This window comes from Hyla sarda, chromosome 5 (assembly GCF_029499605.1).
Source record: "Hyla sarda isolate aHylSar1 chromosome 5, aHylSar1.hap1, whole genome shotgun sequence".
Lineage (NCBI taxonomy): Eukaryota > Metazoa > Chordata > Amphibia > Anura > Hylidae > Hyla > Hyla sarda.
In genome coordinates, this window is record NC_079193.1 from 295,103,539 (window position 1) to 295,122,578 (window position 19,040).

The window sequence follows — 19,040 nt, forward strand, 5'->3', positions numbered from 1 at the left end:
GTACAAAAACACCAGCTATGGAAAATCTTAGACTTTCCACTAATTCCCTTCTCTAATACTGTAATTATTAATCTGAGGTGACCGTTATGTTTGCTGAGCAATGATAACTGTGTACAGGGCAGTGATGTGAACATATACACCCATGCCAAAATCAATGTCTCACTTACAGTAGGTTTCATATTCTTTGAGCAGACATCTACCATGACACAGTCTACTGTGTTTCAGAAATCCTAAGAAAAATTCCTGCATGGTGTTCTTTGGCATACAGTCATAGAGCAATTTAAGGAATTGTAGTAAATTGTGCCTCATCTAAACAATCCAAAGAAAAAAACTAAATTTGGTAAAGAAGTTTAGATATAATCTGTGGTAAATGAATACCGTATTTATCGGGGTATACCATGCACCGGCCTATGACACGCACCCTGATTTTTCCAAGGAAATTTTGGTAAAAAAGTTTTTTTAACCAAAATATCATTGGAAAAATGAGGGTGCGTGTGTGTGCAGGTGTACCTCGGTAAATTGTTTCTGGCAGCTTCTGCAGTTCAATGATTTAAAGCAAGTGCTTTAAATCATTGACATGCAGTGGTTTCTGTGGGGCCAGAGTGCCGCTACTCTATTCCCCCCCGTCCCCAGTTTTATTGTTAAATATCCCGCCGCCGCTGTCTGATTCCTTCCCCTACCCCGGTTTTATAGTTACATGTGCCCTGGGGACTGCTGTCCCCCATGCTCCGACGACGTCCTGACCGGTCACTGTGCGCTGACTGACAAGTGACGCGCACAGTGACAGCTCAGGAGGCCGCCGGAGCATGAAAGAGCGCGGTCCCCAGAACACATGTACCTATAAAACTAGGGAGGGAATTGGGCAGTGGCGGCGGCGGGACATATAAGTATAAAACCGGGTACGGGGATGGAATCTGGCAGTGATGGCGGGACATGCAACTATAAAACCGGGGACGGGGATGGAATCTGGCAGCGGCGGCGGTGGAACATGCAACTATAAAACTGGGGACGGGGAGGGAATCTGGCAGTGGCAGCAGGACATGCAACTATAAAACCGGAGACGGGGAGGGAATCTGGCAGTGGCAGTGAGACTCTGGCCCGGCAGAAGCTGCTGCAGTTCAATTATTTAAAGCGCCCGCTTTAAATCATTGAACTGCAGCGGCTTTTGCAGGGTCACAAACAGTCTATCGGCGTATAATGGGCAGATAGATATTTTGCATGTTATACGCCGATAAATACGGTACATAAACGAAAAGGTACAATATACATAGTTAGAAAAGGAGGACATACAGTGTAGTGATTGAGTGATAAAGACACTTGTTACTGGTATCCATGTTCCAAACTGTGTACACTGTTAGCTGGATAAGGAGACACATGGTAGCTTTCATACAGTACAGACCAAAAGTTTGGACACACCTTCTCATTCAGAGTTTTCTTTATTTTCATGGCTATGAAAATTGTAGATTTACACTGAAGGTATCAAAACTATGAATTAACACGTGGAATTATATACATAACAAAAAAGTGTGAAAATATGTCATATTCTAGGTTCTAGCCACCTTTTGCTTTGATTACTGCTTTGCACACTCTTGGCATTCTCTTGATGAGCTTCAAGAGGTAGTCACCTGAAATGGTCTTCCAACAGTTTTGAAGGAGTTCCCAGAGATGCTTAGCACTTTTTGGCCCTTTTTGCCTTCACTCTGCGGTCCAGCTCACCCCAAACCATCTTGATTGGGTTCAGGTCCAGTGACTCTGGAGGCCAGGTCATCTGGCGTAGCACCCCATCACTCTCCTTCTTGGTCAAATAGCCCTTACACAGCCTGGAGGTGTGTTTGGGGTCATTGTCCTGTTGAAAAATAAATTATGGTCCAACTAAACGCAAACCGGATGGAATAGCATGTCGCTGCAAGATGCTGTGGTAGCCATGCTGGTTCAGTAGACCTTCAATTTTGAATAAATCCCCAACAGTGTCACCAGCAAAGCACCCCCACACCATCATACCTCCTCCTCCACACCAGCATACTTGTGAAGTGAAAACCATTTCAGGTGACTACCTCTTGAATCTCAACAAGAGAATGCCAAGAGTGTGCAAAGCAGTAATCAAAGCAAAAGGTGGCTACTTTGAAGAACCTAGAATATGACATATTTTAAGTTGTTTCACACTTTTTTGTTATGTATATAATTCCACGTGTTAATTCATCGTTTTAATGCCTTCAATGTGAATCTACTTTTTTCATAGTCATGAAAATAAAGAAAACTCTGAATGAGAAGGTGTGCCCAAACTGTTGGTCTGTACTGTATATCTGTCTGTGCTTCCATAACATAGAAGAATGCTTTGCTGGTGTCAAAGAGGTGTTTCCAAACCACTAAAGTACTAAGGGCTGGAACATCTCCTCGCTCCCCCTCCCATTCCTGTCCCTGCTTGACTGACAGTCATCTGGAAGCCGAGCCCTGTATCCAAATCTCATTCCTGTGCTGTGCATACAAATTGTGCACAGGTGTGAGATTATGGAAGGAGGGTTCAGATTCCAGCTGACTGTCAATCAAGCAGAGAAAAAGATAGGAGGGGAAGCAAGGAGGAGTTACAGTCCTCAGGACTTCAGGGGCTTGGGAACATGGGAACACCTCTTTGATACTTGGCACTAGAAAATAAAAGCATTCTCATAAGTTATGGAAGAACAGAGAGATAAATGAGAGGTACCATGTGTCTCCTTGTCCTAACAGCTATGTAATAGTTTCAGCCATTTGGAACATGAGTTGCAGCCAACAGATTCTATTTGAAAGGGGAATGTCTGTAATTTTGTGTTAGTGAGGCACAGGAGGAGTCTAAAGTATAAGTAGGTGACAGTGGCGTTGCGACCCGGGTGCGGGGGGTGCGGCCCGCACCGGGTGACACCAACCTAATGGGGTGACACCAAGACGCTCCGTAGCCGCACCCCCCCAGCTACACAGACACCACCGTCAGCACAACCCCCCCCCCCCCCCCCCCCGCGCTGTGTGTGCCCGTCCCGTCCATCAGCAACCCCCCTCTTTCTCCTGCACTGTGCGCCCGTCCATCATCACACCCCCCTCACCTTCACCAGCATTGTGCCCGGCCTCCGCTCCCACGTCTGCGCCGGCCTGACGTCACACCGTATGGCCGCGCAGGAGGACGTCAGTTACGTCACTCGCACGGCGCCCGGTGAGAAGGAGCGCTGCGCTGGATGGGTGAGTGTGTGTGTCTGTCTCTATCTATGTTTGTGTGTGTGAGACTCTGTGTGTGTGTGACTCTGTGTGTGTATGAGACTCTGTGTGTGTGACTGTGTGACTCTGTGTGTGTGTGTGACTGTGAGTGTGTGTCTCTCTGACTGTGTGTGTGTATTTGTGTGTGAGTCTCTCTGTGTTGTATGTGGTTTTTTTTGTGTGTGTGTGTGTGGGGGGGGGGGGGTATAACCAGCAATCTATTGTGGGGAACCTGCAAGGGAACCTGCGGCCTAATGTGGGGAAACTACTACCAAGTGTGGGGAGTCTATGCTACCTTATGTGGGGAGTGTATGCTCCCTTATGTGGGGAGTCTATGCTACCTTTTGTGGGGAATCTGTGCTACCTAATGTGGGGAAATTGCTACCTAATGTGGGGAATCTGTGCTACCTAATGTGGGGAATCTGTGCTACCTAATGTGGGGAAATTGCTACCTAATGTAGGGTAACTGGTACCTACCTAATGTGGGGGAACTGGTACCAAATGTGGGGAATCTATGCTGCCTAATGTGGGGAATAGATGCTACCTAATGTGGGGGAACTGCTGCCTACCTAATGCTCCCCCCCCTGGCAGTAGCACCCTCATCATCCACCAGCAACACCCCCCCCCCCCCAGCAGCACCTCCATCAGCAGATCCTGATGGTGGATGATGGCGGTGCTCCTGCCAGGAGGATGATCCTGCCGATGGATGATGGGGATGATACTGCCAGGGGGGATGGCTAGTAGCACCCTCATCATCCTCCAGCAACACCCCCGAGTAGTAGCACCCCCATCATCCACTAGCAACACCACCAATACCCCCCTCCCGTGGTAATAGCATCAGCTAACGGATGTTGAGGGGTGTTACTGCGGTTGTGGTATTATATTCAGAGGGTGCACTGTATGGCAACGTTATATTCAGAGGGCGCAGTTTGTGGTAGTATTATATTCAGAGGGCGCAGTTTGTGGTAGTATTATTAGAGATGAGCGAACTTGCAGTAAATTCGATTCGTCACAAACTTCTCGGCTCGGCAGTTGATGACTTATCCTGCGTAAATTAGTTCAGCCTTCAGGTGCTCCGGTGGGCTGGGAAAGGTGGATACATTCCTAGGAAAGAGTCTCCTAGGACTGTATCCACCTTTTCCAGCCCACGGGAGCACCTGAAAGCTGAACTAATTTATGCAGGAAAAGTTATCAACTGCCGAGCAGAGAAGTTTGTGACGAGTTGAATTTACTGTAGTTTGCTCATCTCTAATTATTATATTCAGAGGGCGCAGTGGGAGGTAGTATTATATTCAGAGGGTACAGTATGTGGCGGTATTATATTCAGGGGTACAATATGTGGCAAATTTATATTCAGGGGTACAGTATGTGACAGATTTATATTCAGGGGTACAGTATGTGGCAGATTTATATTCAGGGGTACAGTATGTGGCAGATTTATATTCAGAGGGTACAGTATGTGGCAGATTTATATTCAGAGGGTGCAGTATGTGGCAGATTTATATTCAGAGGGCGCAGTTTGTGGTAGTATTATATTCAGAGGGTACAGTATGTGGTAGTATTATATTCAGTGGGTACAGTGTGTGGCGTTATTATATTCAGGGGTACAGTATGTGGCAGATTTATATTCAGAGGGTACAGTATGTGTTGGTATTATATTCAGAATGTACAGTGTGTGGTAGTATTATATTCAGAGGGTACAGTGTATGGAAGGTTTATAATCAAAGAGTATAGTGTATAGTAGTATTATATTTAGAAGATACAGTGTCTCTCAGGTTTATAATAATAATTGTTTTCATATAGAGGATGAGAATGCGCTGACATAGTGAGGAGACGTCTGGGCGTCACATTCTGCAGAGAGAAGTTTTAGCTGGAACAAGTCCTGGCGGTATGTACCATCCGAATTAGATAAGGGAAGACTATAGAGAAGACGTCACCTGTAGTCACTGATATCATTGTACATTCTCCTCACTATAGAGAAGACGTCACCTGTAGTCATTGATATCATTGTGTATTCGCCTCACTATAGAGAAGACGTCACCTGTAATCACTGATATTGTGTATTCTCCTCACTATAGAGAAGACGTCACCTGTAGTCACTGATATCATTGTACATTCTCTTCACTATAAAGAAGACGTCACCTGTAATCACTGATATCATTGTGTATTCTCCACACTATAGAGAAGACGTCACCTGTAGTCACTGATATCATTGTGTATTCTCCTCACTATAGAGAAGACGTCACCTGTAATCACTGATATCATTGTGTATTCTCCTCACTATAGAGAAGACGTCACCTGTAGTCACTGATGTCATTGTGTATTCTCCTCGCTATAGAGAAGACGTCACCTGTAGTCAGATATTGTGTATTCTCCTCACTATAGAGAAGATGTCACCTGTAGTCACTGATACCATTGTACATTCTCCTCTCTACATCAGAGCTGTAGTCACTTGTCAGTTCTACAGTTAGGTCAGTGAAACTACAACTCCCAGCATAACCTCACCACTGCTCAAAGGGGTACTCTACTGGAAAACATTTTTTTTTAATCAGCTGGTGCTACAAAGTTAAACAGATTTGTAAATTACTTCTATTTAAAAATCTTAATCCTTCCAGTACTTATTAGCTGCTGTATAAGCGATTCACAGGAAGTTATTTTCCTTTTTAATTTATTTTCTGTCTGACCACAGTGCTCTGTGCTGACACCTCTGTCCATGTCAAGAACTGTCCATAGTAGGAGCAAATCCCCATAGCAAACCTATCCTGCTCTGGACAGTTCCTGACATGGACAGAGGTGTCAGCAAATAGCACTGTGGTCAGACTGGAAAGAACTACACAACTTCCTGTGGAGCATACACCAGCTTATAAGTACTGTAAGTATTAAGATTTTAAATAGAAGTAATTTAAAAATCTGTTTAACTTTCTGGCACCAGTTGATATAAAAGTAAATGTTTTCCAGTGGAGTACCCCTTTAAGTAATTCTGGGAGCTGTATATTTCAATGGTGAAAACTTCTTTAACACTTTCCCATTCTGTGGCAACTGGTATATCTGATTATTATACTGGAATTTCTCACAATGCGCTACACCAGTGGTGTCTGTCACAACAGGCTAAAAACTTACTGAGGGGGGGGGGGGTATGGGGGTGACACCATTTTCTACCGCACCGGGTGACACCAACCCTAGCAACGCCACTGGTAGGTGATAAGATAACAGTAAAATGTTGTGGGCACTTTAAGATGATATTTGGAGACAGGTTGTATCCCGGCGTATAAGACGGGGGTCGTCTTATACGCCGGGTATTGGGGTCCGGCATAGGAATACTTATGATTATCTGCCCGCCCGGCTCCTGTGTGCGGCTGCAGGCGGGGGCCAGCGAGAGCATGTACAAACTAATAACTGTATACTTCAAAACCAGGGTGCCTCCAGCTGTTGTGAAACTACAACTCCCAGCATGCCCGGACGGCAAACAGCTGGAGGCACCCTGGTTTTTAGTATACATGAATTCGTTTTTATATGCTCTGGCCGGCCCCCGCCTGCAGCCACACACAGGAGCCGGGCGGGCAGATAATCATAAGTATTCCTATATCGGACATCCCTGTGTCCCGAAAAATCTTTTCGGGACATAAGGATGTCCGCAGGTCACTAACCATTCCCCGGCCGCCGCGCGTCCTCCTCCGTTCCTCCTGCGGTCTTCATCCGGTCCTCCTTCTGCGCTTCTCCACCTCTCTATGGTTGTACACACGGGACGTCAGTGACGTCCCGTGCGTACAACCATAGAGGCGCAGGAGGACGAGTGCCGGCCGGGGCCTGGTGAGTGACCGGCGGCGCGTCATCTACAGTGTTCCGATCACCGCTCCTCCGGTCCCGGGACTGCTGCTATGGTCCATAGGCCATAGCAGTAGATTGTGACCCCGGGCCGGAGGAGCAGTGACCGGAACACTGTGGGGGACAGTACACAGACATACAGCCTCCAGCCATACACTGTATATGGCTGGAAGTTGTATGTCTGTGGGGGGAGCTGCCTACTAATGTGGGGGGAGCTGCCTACTATTGTGGGGGAGGCAGCTGCCTACTATTGTGGGGGGAGCTGCCTACTATTGTGGGGGAAGTGCCTACTATTGCAGGGGGGAGCTGCCTACTATTGTGGTTGGAGCTGCTGACTATTGTGGGGGGTAGCTGCCGACCTAATGTGGGGGGGCTGTCGACTATTGTGGGGGAACTGCCGACCTAATGTGGGGGAGCTGCTGACCTAATGTGGGGGAACTGCTGACCTAATGTGTGGGAGCTGCTGAACTAATGTGGGGGAGCTGATGACCTAATGTGGGGGAACTGCCGACCTAATGTGACCTAATGTGGGGGAGCTGCTGACCTAATGTGGGTGAACTGCTGACCTAATGTGGGGGAGCTGCTGGCCAAATGTGGGGGAGCTGCTGACCTAATGTGGGGGAGCTGCTGACCTAATGTGGGGGAACTGCTGACCTAATGTGGGGGAGCTGCTGACCTAATGTGGGGGAACTGCTGACCTAATGTGGTGGAGCTGCTGATCTAATGTGGGGGAACTGCTGACCTAATGTGGGGGAGCTGCTGACCTAATGTCGGGGAACTGCTGACCTAATGTGGGGGAGCTGCTGACCTAATGTGGGGGAACTGCTGACCAAATGTGTGGGAGCTGCTAACCTAATGTGAGGGAACTGCTGACCTAATGTGGGGGAACTGCTGACCCAATGTGTGGGAGCTGCTGACGTAATGTGGGGGAGCTGCTGACCTAATGTGGGGGAACTGCTGACCTAATATGGGGGAGCTGCTGACCTAATGTGGGGGAGCTGCTGACCTAATGTGGGGGAACTGCTGACCTAATGTGTGGGAGCTGCTGACCTAATGTGGGGGAGCAGCTGACCTAATGTGGGGGAGCTGCTGACCTAATGTGGGGGAACTGTTGACCTAATGTGGGGGAACTGCTGACCCAATGTGTGGGAGCTGCTGACCTAATGTGGGGGAGCTGCTGACCTAATGTGGGGGAGCTGCTGACCTAATGTGGGGGAACTGCTGACCTAATGTGGGGGAGCTGCTGATCTAATGTGGGGGAGCTGCTGACCTAATGTGGGGGAACTGCTGACCTAATGTGTGGGAGCTGCTGACCTAATGTGGGGGAGCTGCTGACCTAATGTGGGGGAACTGCTGACCTAATGTGTGGGAGCAGCTGACCTAATGTGGGGGAGCTGCTGACCTAATGTGGGGGAGCTACCTACTATTGTGGGGGAACTATACTGCCTAGTTAATATGGGGGGAACTACAAGGTACTGTACATCGCGGTTGGAGGGGTAGTCTTATACGGCAAGTATATCCCAAGCTCTATATTTTAACTGTAAAAGTTGGGGGTCGTCTTATACGCCCAGTCATCTTATACGCCGGCATATACGGTATGTATGTTAATCTAAGTATTTTCATCTGTATTAGAGAGGGTTATCGAGGATTTGAAAAAATACAGCTGATTTCTTCAGAAATCTGCACCACATCTGTCTTCGGGTTGGATGTAATATGGTAGTTCAGTTCTATTGAAGTGAATGGAGCTAAATTTTAATAACACACATAACCTGAGGACAGGTGTGCTGCTGCTGTTTATCTATTCTTTGATAATCCCTTTAAATGCATGATTGAGAACCAGCAGAAAACGAGGCCTAGAAAAAGTGGGATTGAGGAGCAAGAGTAAAAACAAACAACTTATTGAATTAAAGTCTTCCAAGCAGGTTCCTGGAACGCCGTGACGGCATGACGTGCTAGCCGTCTCTCCTCCCTCTCCACCCTCTCTCTCCCCCTCCGATGGTAAACTTGCCCCCCCGCCCGATGAGGATGGTGCCTGCCCGGGATCATGCCTTGGATTCAGCTGCGCTGTGGAGAAGCATCCGGCTGCATGGGAACCAGAAGGAGTGACTGGCCCTCAGAAGGGGAGCCTTATGTGCGATATGTGCGGGGAAGCGAGCCGGTCACGTGAGTAGTGACGGTGCTCAGGAGGGCCTGCAGCGTCCGGAGCCCACCGCAGGAGTGCGGGTCACCGTGTGCTGGAGGCACGGCAACGGAGAAACCACTGGAGCGAGGTAGGACTTTTTCTTGGCCCCTGCTGCTCTTCCACCCCTTGCTCCAATATGTGTCTGGACCATGGAGGTTCTATGTTGTGCCATTATTAGAGTGGTGGACGGCGTGGCTCAGGCCAGTTTTAATCAAGACCCAGATGGACAGTGTTCACTCCACAATTACGCCAGTGTTCTTGGAGCGGCTTCTTGAATTATGGCACCGAAAAGCCACCTAGGAAACAGTCAGCTCAGAGATAAAGAGAAATCAAATTCAGGAAAACTGGAAAAGTTGTGGAGTTCTCCATCTTCTAACAATAAAAATAAAGGCCCTTGGAGCGTGGCTTGACACGCTGGAGCGAGGACGCCTAGTGTGAGATCACACCCCAAAAAGAAGAAAAAGGTACCTAAAGATCCCAGCCATCGTCCGAGCCGCATCACAAGCTTCTTCAAGCTGGTTCCAGTCCCCCAGGAGTCGGAGAAGAAAGCGCGCCGGTCTCTCTCTGCCCTGCCGGCGCCGGCGCACGTAACTTCCCCGCTCTCAGACTCTGCAGTTCCAGTAATGGCGGTGGATGCGAGAGCAGGAGACTCTCACCGCAGCCGCACCGCTACACAGCTGGGGACACCCTCTACTCCACCACCGATAACCCAAGTAAGGACTGTACCCTCTCCATCTGTGACAGCTAACCCTGCGCTGATCTGTACCAGCCAGCTGAAGCCCTGTCCTACTTTGCCCCCTCATCTCCCTGCCCCCACAGCATCCCCTGTAATGGAGCAGGGGCAGGGATCTCAGACATTAGCCACATATGCAGCAGCCAGCAAAAATATGCACCCCAGCAACCAGCCCACGGCTTCTGCTGTGGTGGATGGCAAACATGCTTTTAACCCCTCGATGCCCCAGCTCCTGCCCTGAGAGTCCCAAGCTAGGTCTCTCACCACAGCAATCTGCCATGGATAACCCAGCTCCAGCCACTAAAGACTCTCTTGCTATAACTGAACAATGGCAGACTGTGAAGCGCAAATCTACACCTAAAGTTTCTCAACTTCAGTATTCGCAACACAGCCCTGCCTCCCTAATCTCTGGCCAGGTGCCACATGCACCGGTTCTGGGACCCCCTGCCAGAGATGTCACGGACTGGTCAGGTGATATGGACTCAGACGCCTCCAACTCGGGTAGGGGGTCGCAAGATTCCTCTGCAGACAGTGATATCCCTGAATACTGGGGTGAAAGCCCCCCAGCTAAGAAGAAATTGTTTAAGACACCGTCAAAGCTACGCCAACTCAGGCTTTGTGCTTCTGATTGTTCATCCTCACCCCTCAAAAGGGCTCACCTGCCAAGCACTCCTCTTTCACTAGGACTGCTGCTGCTTCTGTACCTTCAAATATGGCATACACTGCTCCTGCTCCTATATTACCCTCGCCAGAAGCGGCGGTTAATACCCTTAAGAACCACCCTGAACTGCAAGCCTTACAGGCCCTGCTCCCAACCAAGGCGGATATGCATGCTCCTGCCACAGACCTTCGCTCAGCCTGGACTCGGGACCTCAAACCGGTGAAGAAGGCTGTCTCCACTCTTCAAGATAGGGTGAATAGGCTTGAGGAACAACAATCTGCCACACCCTTACAGATACAGAAACTACAAGAGACAACAGCGAATCTGACCATGCAAAATGCCCTGACTGTAGACCATATTGACGACATGGACAACAGAAATCACAGAAATAATATTAAAGGTCTACCAGAATCGGTGCTACCCAATGATCTTCCTGGCACGCTCCAGAGACTATTCAATGAAATTATTCAGAAGCCTGCGGACTCACCAGTTGAATTAGACAGAGCACACCGGGCCCTGAAAGCCACAAATCCTGATCCCAAGAAACCGAGGGATGTGATCTGCAGGGTGCATCACTTCCTCCAGAAGGACGAGATTATGCGCAAGGCTCGCCACCTTAAGAATACAACGTATAATGGGACTCAGATTCACCTGTACCCTGATCTCTCCTGGCGTACGCTGCGGCTGAGGACCTCGCTGAAGCCCCCTACTTCAAGTTATTCAGAACGCGCAAATCGTATACAGATGGGGATTTCCCTTTTGACTGTCGGCTAGACATGGGACGACTTCTGCAACCCTCAGATGTCCTGCTGACTTGCCAAAATTCCTTGCTACGTTCAAACTCACTGCAATGCACCTACCGGACTGGGATCAGTTGTTTATTTGGCCACCACAGAAACCTCCTCCTGTCCCGCCCACAGGACGTCTGCCCTCGCCTAGACAGCACGAAAGATCGCTGACTCCATTGCCCCAACGACAGAACCGTGCCACCTGACTCTGTTACACCCAGTGGTTTGCACTTCTATAACGACTCAGGACTGGCCTGAACACACTCTGTTTATTGCTACCTTCTGACTCCTATCCCCCAAGTCTACAGCTTTATTGTTGAGATATGTTTGCTTGTCTTATGTTAATGGTGTTCACTTCCCTACCTCGGCTCACCCCACTGTGGGACTTTTACTGTTATGGGGTGTCCCCGTATTTCTGCCTCCCATTCTATAGTCTCCATTCGGGCTTCTATGCCCGCACAGCTTATCCATAGCTTGTTTCCCATATGCGCCCTTCACCCTGAATGTTGTGATGAGCTCCTTTAGTTGTCTAACGGTCATACTTAGTTTTGTATGATGTTATTTGTGTTTGTTTTCGTGTACGCCTTGCTCTGGTGTGCCTTCTACGCTACCCGTCTTAGTGTAAACATCGGACTGGATCCGATTAGGTCTCAGGTCCTTATGACTTCTCTCTTTAGTCCCTGTATATCCGTGTCTGTGCGGATATTGACACCTCTTCCTATTCCTGCCTTATACCTCTGTGTTCATCTTCTCTCCTACAGGTTACCTGATCTCTTGTGGTGCTGGCCTCCCGATCCGATCATCCCCTTGATGTCCCACCTCCTGGGTGAGTCAACTGCTATCCCTGCACACACATATGATGGCTGACATTAATGTCACATCCCTTAACGTTAAGGGATTTAACACCCCCGAAAAAAGAGTGCAGACCCTGTACTCACTGCACAAAAAGAGAATACACATGGTGGCACTGCAGGAGACCAATTTTAAGGAGGGTCATCTTCCCTCAGGCACTAATAGATATTATCCGACCTGGCTTAATAGTGTCAACCCTGAGTCCAGGACGAAGGGGGTTTCACTGACCTTTCACAAGTCGCTCCCGGTTAAAATTTTTCCTCCTCTGTAGACCCGAATGCAAGGTTCATCTTCGCTAATTGCTCCCTCTTTGACAAGTCGATAACTATAGCGTCCATATATGCTCCAAACCGTGACCAGGTACCTTTCCTAATTAAAACACTAGATGCACTGGCCCAGTTTGCTACGGGACCTGTCATACTCTGCGGGGACTTTAATCTCCCCCTTTTTCCTTTGACCGACACTTCTTCAGGTCACTCCTACATATCTCATAGTCGACTAAGGTCCCTGAGACAGAAACTTCACTCCCTGCAGTTATTAGATGTCTGGAGAACTTTGAGCCCCCAAGACCGTGACTATACTTTCTACTCTCATCCTAGGAAATCATACAGTCGGATTGACTATATCTTTTGCTCGCACTTCCTGCTTCCTGCTCTTCACTCGGCTCTCTCCGACCACGCTCCTTTCACCTGCTCCTTCTCGATGTCGTCCTTTGCCAAACCCCATGCCTCCTGGAGGCTTAACGAATCCCTGCTCCTGGGTGACTTATGTCTGCAGGCTTTAAAGCAGACAGTCTCTAACTTCACCCGGGATCATATGCATGATACCTCTTCTCCACCGATCAAATGGGAGGCACTCAAATGTGTCCTACGGGGCGCCCTAGTGAGGCATGGGGCAAGAATTAAAAGGGAGGCCTCCGAGAAACTCTCCTCTTTGTTCCTACAGCTGTCAGCTCTTGAGACGCAACGCAAACAGACACAACTGGACACCACCTACAGAGACTTGATTAGAGTACGTCAGGAACTTCTGTCCCTATTAAATGCCAAACACCGTTATTACAAGCAGGTCACCGGTAGATTTTTCTATAAATGGAATAGTTAATCGTGCCGCCTCTTAGCAAATGCCCTGAGAGACAAGAAATCTTCCCTGTATATCCCTGCCATACATACAGGATCTGGCTCTGTTACTCACCTAACCCCGAATATATTGGAAGCATTCCGTAGTTATTATATGGCCCTTTATAATTTGCCCAAACCACTGGCCCTGCGGTCCCCAGGCAACACTACTTTTTTCTCCCTAGACCAACACATTACTGACACAAAGCTCCCACGACTATTCCCTGATGTTATTGCATCACTGGAGACTCCGTTCACTTCTGAGGAACTTGAGCATGCTATCTCGTCTTTGTCGGTCGGTCAAAGCCCGGGACCTGATGGCTATAGAGCCAAATTCTACAAGGTACTCAGGGCTGAACTGACTTCTCCAATTCTCGCAGCCTTTAACGATATTTCGGACTCCACCGGCATACCTCAATCCTTCCTAAGAGCTTTCATAACAGTGATCCCCAAGGAGGGAAAAGATCCCCTCTTGTGCCCCAGCTATGGGCCTATATCCCTGATAAATTCGGACGCTAAGCTGTTCGCAAAATTGATTGCAAATAGACTGTCTGGCCACATGGATTCCCTGGTCCATCCGGATCAGGTCGGTTTCATCCAAGGCAGGGAGGCGAGAGATAATACACTCCGCGCTTTCTCTATGATTTACCATGCTCATACTCAGCGCCTTCCGATGTTGTTGCTTTCGCTAGACGCGGAGAAGGCGTTTGACCGGATGGACTGGGAATTCATGTCTGCCACCCTGTCCCAGATTGGGCTAGGGCCCAATATTAGACAACGTATCATGGCCCTGTATAGACACCCCTTGGCACAGATCCGTATTAATGGCCAGCTCTCCGCACCATTTGAGATTTGTAATGGTACTAGACAGGGGTGCCCCCTCTCACCACTCTTATATATTCTCTGTATGGAGCATTTACTCAACGCGATCCGGAATAACCCGGACATTAGGGGAGTGCCAATGTCTCATGACCATTACAAATGCTCTGCATTTGCGGACGATGTTCTCTTATACCTTTCTTCCCCCCCTCACGTCCCTACCCTCCCTAATGGCCTCTCTGAACTCGTTTTCGGATTATAGTAATTATAAATTGAACCCTGTATGTGACTCTATCTCCACAGGAAGTGTCCCAACTGAAAGCTCTGTATCCGTTTAAATGGCAACCGATAGCCTTAAAATACCTAGGTGTTCATGTACCCACTAATCTTGAGGACACCTTTAGAGTCAATTTCCCCCCATTATTACAGCTACTACGTAGGGACTTGACTAGATGGGAGCGCAGGGACTTCTCCTGGCTAGGACGGATAAATATCTTCAAGATGAATGTGCTCCCTCGACTCCTTTACTTGTTTGCGGGTGTCCCGACGCACATCCCATGCTCCTTCTTGGGTCAAGTTGGAGAGGCGCTCTAGTGGTAAAACACTATGCTATGGACGTTGAAACCCCACTCTATCCTCCGCTCTGCTTCCACACTACCTCCTGTCATGGACTCGATAGCAAAAACTTTCGTATCGGCGTATTTGAGTAGTCATTGCCTAATATCCCCAGACGGCCCATTGACTCCCCTCTTTGGTAATGTGGCCTTCCCTCCTGCCCTCTCTTCCTCTACATTTCTATCATTCCACCGCGCAGAGGGTACTACATTTCACTCTGTCCTCACACATGACAATCTGAAACCCCTCCCTGACATTTTAGGTGATGCCCCTCACTCATTATTGCACTCCTTTCAGTACAATCAGTTGAGGCATTTTTATCGCTCCAATAAAACCTCCCTCAATCTTCATAGACAACTTACTGATTTTGAGAACTTATGCACTGCCTCTAGTACTGTTCCCCATGCGGTGAGTGTGGTGTACTCCATGCTCCTGCATACGGACTCTTCTACTCCCTTGCCCTTCAGAACTGCATGGGAAAAGGAAATTGGCACTGACATCTCAGATGCTGATTGGGGAAGGGCTTTAACCCTCTGTCATAGATCTTCCATCCCATGCAGGATACACGAGACTAATTATAAAATCATCTCTCGTTGGTACAGAGTGCCAGCTCTCCTCTCCCGTATATACCCCTCCATCTCGGATTCTTGCTGGAGGTGTGGCGATCGAGGGGGTACCATGACCCTCATATGGCTTTCTTGCCCCCAGCTCAATAACTACTGGACCTTGGTCTTGGACATGATTCATACCCTCACCTCCCTCGCCCTTCCAAGGGATCTGGCCACCCTTCTGCTCTCCATCCTCCCTCGAGACTCACCTAAACTCGCTTCCAAATTAAGGCACTTTTTATTGCAGTCTGCCAGATCAGTAATCCCCAGACTCTGGAAGTCTTCTATAGCCCCCACTCATTCCTCCTGGCTTAAGGAAGTTTCGCATATTTGTAGAATGGAGGAACTACTGGCAGACTCCAGACGCCAATGCACCAAATTTCATGAGGTATGGGCCCCCTGGCTAGTTTATATCTCCTCACCTGATTTTAGGACCCAACACGCAGACGGATAGAGGGGATGATCGGTGGATGGGGATTCGTCTGGAGAGGTATGTGCACCGCGAGAGATTATCGATATACTGCTCTTACCGTTCAACCTGTGCTGTTTATTTCTTATTCCTAAATTACTTTTTCTCTTTCTTTCCTGTTCTCTTTTCCTACTTCTCTATCCCCCCTCCCTCTCAGGTCGACTCCCAACATGTTTGTCTTCTTGCTTCCACCATCCTTACCCTCCCCTTCCCCATCTCCCCTGTGTTTTCCCTTTTCCTTTTCCTTAACCTCCTTCCCTCTCATCTTTTCTTTCCTTTCTTTTCCGCTGCTTTTCCCTTCCCTTTCCCTTTCCTTTCATTTTCCCTCCTACCCTAGATACCTAATTAGAGTCAGGGTTGACCCACCCTTGCTTCCGCACCACCTATGTTTCTGCTACCCACTTATGACTATGTGACGTGAACATTGGCTCGTTGAAGTGGGATCATAGTTGAGTAAATCATAGATTGTTCCTACTAACTGGCTGATCCCACTGAGATAAGTGGTCGCCACTTGATCGCACGGTACTGTGGAAGCATAATACTGTTACCTGACTGCGTTATGCGCATTATCTACTTTGCTTCATGCCAACTTTGTTATATGATTGTTTTCTACCTGACAATATTTTTTTTCTCACTCTTTGGTCAATGTTATATATGGTATGTGTTGAATAAAAACATTATTTTGAAAAAATAAAGGCCCTTCTCCCATGACAAGTAGGACGGGCTCAAGATATGAAGTATTGTCCCGGGAGGAGGGAGAGGGTGTGAGAGAGAAACAGCCCAATGACCAGATGTTACAGATTATCCTTGCAGAACTTCAGCAGTGCAATGCAGCACTTAAAGACTTAGCCACTCAACTGGGGACGGTAACCAGTGAAGTATCCTTTATCCGAGACGACCTTAATAAAATCAGAGAGAGGGTGTTGGTGATAGAACAAGGAGTACCCGAAATTAAATCTAAAGTAGACTTGGTCAAAATTACAACAGATAATCTGAGCCAGGAAAACTCTCTATTAAAAAAGAAGCTAATAGACATGGAGGACAGATCCAGGCATTTAAATATATGATTAATTGGTTTGCCCGAGTGGGAAGAAGGGGCTTCCCCTGTTGAATTTTGTGAATCTTGGATTAAAAAGACTTTTAGTGACATTAAATTCTCAAATATGTTCAAAATTGAACGGGCTCACAGGGTTTCTGGAAAGTGTCCACCCCCGGGTTCACCACCTAGAACAATCTTAATGAAATGATTGCTGTCAGATTATAGAGACTCTTTGTTGAGACGAGCAAGGAATATGCCTGGATTAATGTGCAATAACTCTCGCATTTCACTCTATCCTGACTTCTCTAGGGAGACCCAAGTGTCAAGGGCTTCCTTTGGGGAAGTCAGGAAGAGGCTGCATAGGGCGAATATAGGTTTCTCAGTTTTTTTCCCTGACAGATTAAGAGTAAACTTTAAGGAGAGTGTGCTATTTTTTCTGGATCCTAAGCAGGCAAATGAATGGCTTGAATCCCAGGGGCTTTAAAAACTAGCAAATGTTATAATAATCTAAGTTGGTCGGTTGGTTCCCTTGGGGGGTGGGGTGTTATTGGGGGGGTGGGAATGGGCGTAAGGTAAAGAGGCCTTATGCGTTACAACATAGTAAGGCCAGTTAGGGGGGAGGGGAGGGAAAACAAGGGATCCCTGGAAGCAGTGGGATTTTTTTTATTTATTAATTTTTTCTGTTTAGATGATTAAGATTATATCGTAGAATGTGAGGGGAATGTAAGACAGAGTGAAGAGGTGTGCAATATTCGATCAAATTACACGCTACCACCCGGCGATAGTGGCACTATCAGAGACCCATCTGACGTATGAGACATCTTATAGAGCCTCTAGACATTGGGCGGGTAAGGAATTCCATGTGGTATTTTCTAGTTATTCTATGGGGGTATCAGTTTACATTCATAAATCTATTCCATGGGAGATATTTGCTAAAAAAGATTGATGATAGGGGTAGATTTGTATTTTTGCATGGTTGTTTTGATAAGCTGGAGATGATCCTAGCCTTTATTTACATTTGGCCTCCCTTTTCTTTGGAAATATTGGTCGAATTGTTGCAGTTCCTTGACACTAGGTCCGGCGTTCCTCTCATAGTGGCAGGAGATTTTAATGTGGTAGTGGATACTCATAAAGATAGGGTTGGGAGTACAGCCTATTCCACTATCAGGACTTTGCTTAGTAAATTCTTAGAGGAAGTCGGATGGCTAGACTTGTGGAGGGCGCAATATGGAGAATACACTAAATTTATGTGTTATAGTGCCTCTTTCCAAGCCGCATCTCACATTGATTTATTTTTGGGCAATAAGGAGATTAGAGGTAGGGTTAAAAAATGATATGCCATCCCTGCTCTATTTCGGATCATACCCCTTTAATGTTAATTTTAGATACAGGCCAAGGTAGGGAGCCTATAATGCCTTTAAGAATAAATTCACATTGGTTGACAGTTTTGGGGAGAGACAAATTTTTGGAAAGGGAGATCAAAGCCTTCTGGCAAATTAATAGAAACTCTGCAGATGTTAGGATAGTTTGGAACATATGGGATAAGGTCGGAGTTTATAAATTGGATAAAGCTTCTCTATGTTTAGCCATCTGCTAAAATAATTTTGGGGGAAACCCTGTCGAGAGGTTTTGAATTGGGCAGAGGGACCGGTCAAGGGTGTCCCCTCTCACCCCTCCTATTTTCTCTCTATATAGAACCCCTAGCTAATATGATAAGAAAATTGCCTAAGGTGGAGGGGCTAGTCATAGACAAGGAGGAGCACAGACTTTCTTTATATGCAGATGACCTCCTTCTCTTCATTCAGGACCCGGTGGGGGCACTGCCAAAGATTATTGAAGCTTTTACAAGATTTGGCAGATACTCTGGGCTAGAGATCAATTGGAAGAAGTCATTTGTAATGCCCATTGGGTTCAGTCTGGAAGAGAGGGAGGGTCCACTTAAAATAGTGAAAGAGGGGGAGGAATTGGAGTATTTGGTGGTCAAAATTACAATCGACCCCCATAAATTTATGGAAGTTAATCTGAATCCCTTAATAAAGAAAATTGAAAAGAAGATGCAGGTTTGGGGAAAATTCCCTCTATCCATGGCTGATAAAGTGGCACTGATCAAGA